Source organism: Triticum dicoccoides, chromosome 6B, assembly GCF_002162155.2.
Source record: "Triticum dicoccoides isolate Atlit2015 ecotype Zavitan chromosome 6B, WEW_v2.0, whole genome shotgun sequence".
Classification (NCBI taxonomy): domain Eukaryota; kingdom Viridiplantae; phylum Streptophyta; class Magnoliopsida; order Poales; family Poaceae; genus Triticum; species Triticum dicoccoides.
Window position 1 is genome coordinate 318,505,125 of NC_041391.1, and position 6,231 is coordinate 318,511,355.

Sequence of the window (6,231 nt, forward strand, 5' to 3'; positions counted from 1 at the left end):
TTGCTTTCTTGATAAATAATCGACAAAAAAAGCGTTTTTTTTATATAACCTGCTTGTTTTATTATAATTATAACAAGTCCTATATGGAAATGCCCGCTAAAGAGAAAATCTATTTGATTGTCTCTCGGCCAATATCGATTTTTAGAAAGAAAAAACAAGAATTTTCTTCTTTTTTTATTAACATTAAGAAAAAAGAATATAACTAAAATGGAATTGGCAATATAATTTTTATAGACTTTTGAAAGAAAAAAAAGGGGTTTTTTTGCAACCATTATTTCTTATTTCTTGCCTATATCATATCACGGAAACCTTTCGCTTTGGAACGTGGAGAGATGGCTGAGTGGACTAAAGCGGCGGATTGCTAATCCGTTGTACAATTTTTTTGTACCGAGGGTTCGAATCCCTCTCTTTCCGCTCCCTTGGATCATTTGGGACTCTCGAATTGGAAAGAATTCTGACCCCCGGATTTTCTCATAGATAAATGTACGAAACAAATCCAATAAGAAAAAAAAACAGAATTTTTACTCCTCGCGTCCAGGATTCCGTCCTGGGTCATTAGATAAGAATCCAAAGATAAAGAGTGAAACAAAGAATATCACTACTGTATAAACAAAAAGTTTGAGAGTAAGCATTACATAATCTCCAAGATTTTTTTTAAGGAATAGATTACCAGTTTTTCCTTACCACACGGGCCTAAATTTTGGACCAATTTTTTTTTTCCGAAACCTACTCCGGCAAGGAAACACGAATCGGAATCTAGATGGATCCCGAAAACAAACCTAATAAGCAAAGAACTCGGATTGGTGGTGGATATATGGTGGTGGTAGATGGCAGCGGTGGTGGTAGCGGTGGTAGTATATGGATATGGATCGGTGGTGGTATATGGACACGGATTGGTGGTGGTATATGGATACGGATTCGGTGCGGTGGTGGTAGATGGCAGGGGCGATGATGATGGTGCGGCGGCGGCGTGACCACTTATGACCAGAACTCGAAACTCTAAAAGACTAGACTCTAAGACCAGCAACTAGACACGACGATGCAACCGCAAATTCAACAAAGCAAAACCCTAAAAAGATTATGCAAGGCTCAGATTGGTTTGGATATGATGAACTAACCCTGATTTTTTTTGTGGCTTTTTCGTGGACTATAGGTATGAAGAACAGACTCGATCTAAACTACGAAAAACTGTAAAATCTCACCGAGCAACCTGGAAATCTGATACCACTTGATAGAGGCAAAGGTGTCCCGTCTTTCGATGAGATGGTGGATTTCGCTTTGGTGGAAGTCGACTTTGACGATCCGACTACGAACGTGCGAGGACGTCGCGCCTTAGCAATCGCTAAACCAACTCCGAGAGGTTATTGACCACGCCGGAGCACGATCAACCTGACCACGAGGGTCTGTTTCCTGCGAGCAAACGAATAACAAGCAAGAAACTAAGATTGCAATCTGGATATTGCGAATATAAGATGAAAGCTTTATTGATCAAGGTGGGGTTCTGTGACGCCTTTGTCTGGTCGTTGAACACAAACGAAGTACGCGAAGTTGCAGCTATGGCGAACTTTTAATCTAAACAAAACCCAAAGTCTAAACGATGCCCTAAGGGCTGTATATATGGAGGAAGAGGGGGGGAATTTCGTGGCCCTTGGTGGAGGAGTCCGAAATCAACCCTATCTCTTGTTTCCCCACACATACGGACTCTAAAAATAGCCTATACTTATGTATTTCGAAATTACATGGGCCTGGCCCAATAATAAGGTGACGTAGCACCTAAAATAGCCTCGGGACGAAATTTATGAAGTGGCATCTTGTATATTTCGTCCAAGGCTTCATGCACCCATTATGGTGGCTTCAAAGTCCTGAAATCATCACTTGTAACTCCGTTCTTGTTCCCCTTGCGCATGCCATCATCTCCATGCTTGTTTTTGCTCCAATGTTCATCCTTCTCCAAGCTACGCCCTTCATTTGTAAGCAAAACAAATGTATCCAATTTAGGCAGCATCATATTCTCATGAACATTAGAATCATTACCAAGAAACGAAAGTACCTGGTAATTTAGTTGGCGTGCACGAGCTCTAGTAATTGGTCCAGTATGTATAGCAGCAGGGGCTGTGGGTGTAACAATTGTATTGATGTCCTCATCACATCGCCGCCCACGTCGCCGTTCCCCTCCTCGGCCACCGGAGATCGTCGCCGTCGAATCGGGAGCTACCGGACGTCCCCGAGCCCGCTAACCATCCCTGCAGCTCCGCGGTGAGCCACTGACCCGATTCCCCTTGCCCCGTCGTCCCTAGCATCCTGTAGCTGCCGCCCCCTTGAGCTCCGAAGCTCGCCGCCGCCGTGCCTTGTCGCCGTCGTGGCCACAGTCACCGTAGCGCCCAACCGAGCACACCCACGTCCTCACCGCACCGTGTAGAAGCCGTAGGTGCCAACCCCGCATCTCCGCAGCCGTTGTAGCCTCGACCCCGAGCTCAACCGAGCTCCGGCAGCCGCCACGGTCGTCGTCGTCGTCGGTACCGGCCACCTCAGGCACGGCCACCACCACCGTTCGACGCGCGGGAGCTTGGGTTCTCCAACGAGCCCAAGCACGGCCTCGCCCGTGTCCTGTAGCGCGTTTCCGCATCGCGCCGCCGTCTCGGGCCCCGCCGGCGTCACGTCGCCGGTGGGTTTGACCTGTTTGACCTGGGGTTTGACCCCCCCCAGGGTCACTGACGCGTGGGCCCCGTTGGCCAGGTGGTCAGATTAGTGCTAATCACCGCTTAATTAACCCCCCTGACACTGACAGTGGGCCCCAGCGCCACTAACCCCTAATTAGGAATAAATTAACCCTGTTAAACCCCCCCCCCTGTCACTGACGTGTGGACCCCACACGTCAGGTTTGACCCCAGCCAGCCGCAGTTGACCACTGACGTCATGCTAACGTCATGCTGGCGCAATATTTATATTTCTGGATTTAATTTAAATCAGGAAATTCCAGAATATTATTTAAACTTCAAAAATTCATAACTTTTATTCTGTAACTCCAAATTGGACAAATTATATATGAAAAATGATCAGAAAATTCCAATCTATCCATCTGTACTATTTTCATGCATGATCAAACAAGTTAAATTGATGTTTTAAGCAGAAGAAGGAAAAGCACTCTAAAAGGCCATGTTTGAGTTTGAAATTTGAATCTTTGATTCAAATTTGTTCAAACCCTTCTGGTTTTAGTTGCATTAGCCCAACCCACTCATATTGCCATGTTTCATGCATGCATCATATTGTTGCACATTGTTTGGTGATGGTTGTGTATCGGTGTCCTTTGCGACAGGTTCTGCCTCCGAGGAGTACCGTGATTACCCTAACGAAGAACCGTATCAGTGCATCGAACCATCAGGCAAGCAACCAACCATTTGATCATATCGATACAATCCCATGTTCTCGCTCCTGATCTCTTTTACTGCATTAAGACAACGCGTTTCAAACTGCTGTGTGCTACGGTAGTTGAACCCATTTCCTCTGCATGACCTGTCATTGCCACAGTAACTAGATGAAACCCACTAGCATGTGTAGGAGTTGATTGAGCCATATGTATGTGTTGTTCCTACCTTGCTATGCCTGCTATGCTTAGAGTCGTGTCAGGTCTGGTTCATCTGGGTGATGGGCTAGAGTGAAATGATTATGTCGGTAATGAGAGTGGTGTGGTGAACACGATTTGGTAAAGGTATCGATGAGAGGCCATGTAGGAGTACATGGTGGGTTGTTTCATTGAAGCCGACCTTAAGCACTGAGATCTGTATGTGTGATTTAGGAATCAGCTACTACCATGCATTGGGCCCGAAACCAATGGACCCTCTCGGCTTCTTATTCACCCTAGTTCTCCGTCCAGGAGTTGCAAGTAGTTTCTGGTGTTTGTAGTCTACTGGAGGCCGTGGACAGCGCTGACCGTAGGGGTGGGCTGTGATGCGGTAGGTACGTGGCCGGGTGTACCGAATACCCGTTAGGTATCTCGGGAACCCTGTTCACATCGTTCGGGGCCGTATGGGAAACCTCGGCCGGACTCCCTGCGGATGGAACCTGAATAGGCGATAAACCTGGACTGGAGGCTTAGGTGGTTAGGTAGGTCGTGGCCGACACCCACGTTGGGCTTCCGCTTGAAGGTTGCCGAGTACATGTCGTGTAAACGACGGTAAGTGGTGAGAGCGTGTATGAAGAAGTACACCCCTGCAGGGTTAACCTGATCTATTCGAATAGCCGCGTCCGCGGTAAAGGACTACTTGGTTGCCTATACAGTTCATAGACAAGTAAATGGAAACTGCTAAAAGCCTCAAGATATGTGTGAGTGCCGAGGATGGCTCTTCCGTAGGAAGACGAAGGCGGATCCTCGGTAGTGTATTGAAGTGGTGAGTAGTGGACTCGTGTGCGCAAAACCATTTCAAGTTGGAGTATCATAGGATAGTCTAGCCAAGAGTCAAAGCTGGCTTGCTGCAATAACTCCACCAACCCTTCTTCATAATATGCATGTATGTAGGATCTGATGTAAGTCTTGCTGAGTACCTTTGTACTCATGTTGCTATAATCTACATTTTTACAGAAGACGCTGCAACCCCTTCTGATGGGTTCTATGTAGACGTTGACATCAACGAGTAGGCTAAAGGCCCAGGTGGTGACCCTGAGCTTGTGAAGGACCACGTAGTATAGCTAGGCTTTCCAAGCCTCTTTTATTTTACTAGTTGTCTGTACTCAGACAAGTTACTTCCGCTGCTGGTTTGTATGACTGTATGACTTGTATGTTGGGTCATGAGACCCGTACCTTTGTGTATGTTATGTATGGCTCCCTGAGCCTTAAATAAAGTACTGGAGTCATAGAGTCATGTTGTGATGCTTCGTTGTATTTGCACATATCGAGCATATTGTGTGTATGATTGAAATGCTTGGTATGTGTGGGATCTGACTATCTAGTTGTTTATCTTTAGTAGCCTCTCTTACCGGGAAATGTCTCCTAGTGTTACCGCTGAGCCATGGTAGCTTGCTACTGCTCTGGAACACTTAGGCTGGCCGGCATGTGTCCTTCTTCGTTCCTATGTCTGTCCCTTCGGGGAAATGTCACGCATTGAGTACCGGAGTCCTGTTAGCCCGCTACAGCCCGGTTTACCGGAGTCCTGCTAGCCCAGTGCTACAGCCCGGACCCACTTGCTGATGACTGACACGTTCGAAGCTGGGTCATGGATGCCTGTCCCTGTAAGTCTGTGCCACTTTGGGTTTACGACTAGTCATGTCAGCCCGGGCTCCTTATCATATGGATGCTAGCGACACTATCATATACGTGAGCCAAAAGGCGCAAACGGTCCCGGGCAAAGGTAAGGCAACACCCGTGGGGATACCGTGCGTGAGGCCGCAAAGTGATATGAGGTGTTACCGGCTAGATCGATGTGACATTGAGTCGGGGTCCTGACAGCGTTGGCATCAGAGCCGGACTGCCTGTAGGTTCTCCAAGCCAAACTGGTCGATGTTGAGTCTAGAAATTCTTTAGTTATATGTAGGGGAATTGTTTGTGGGTTGGAACGTAAGGCTCTTTTTACTCCTTTATCTTATGACATTCTGATTTGAGTCAGTCCATTCTTCCACCGGGGGTTAAGGAATTAGGATCTATTCTCTCTATCAGGATCACGTGTTACTAATCAGTAGTACCTTATAGGTATGATGGATACAAGCCTAGTTCAGTTCTTCTACCATATTATGTTGCTAGCATGGTCTCAGAACTTGGATATGATGATGTTAAGTGTGTATGAAATCCTTTGTCAAATGTCTCAAAATCCTTCTTGAGCATTTACAGCTGTTATGCTGCCGAAATTTTGCTAGAAATTCTAATGCCTTTGCATTATGATTGTGCTTTCAGATGGCCACTCGCGACCTCAATCAAGTGGTTCGCCTGACTCGATGCCTAGATGTACCCGGCCATACTGCCAAGTTGGTCAGGGTAATGACTGAGGCTGGATACCGCTGGTATCCTGAGTACACGGTCGAAGAGCAATTTCGAGACTTTAATCAAAGCCAGTATCTTTGCACTGTCAGGATATTTCCATCTTATCCTGGATCCACCGAGCCCCTTCACTGCTCCTATGGACTCGGGGTTACTATTGAGATGGCTGTGCAGGACGCCGCCTACTCTATGATGACCATTATGCGAGTCAGATCTGGTCTATTTTGGGACTCTGATTTCCGGTATATGCCAGGATCACTTCC

General features: G+C 46.8%; 1 non-coding gene across 1 annotated transcript; it reads left to right on the forward strand.

The window, feature by feature from the left end:
• The first annotated feature begins 326 nt into the window (after window positions 1-326).
• On the forward strand, window positions 327-414 carry TRNAS-GCU. The gene has a single exon. It is a non-coding gene; the product is annotated as a tRNA-Ser (tRNA).
• The last annotated feature ends 5,817 nt before the right edge of the window (window positions 415-6,231 follow it).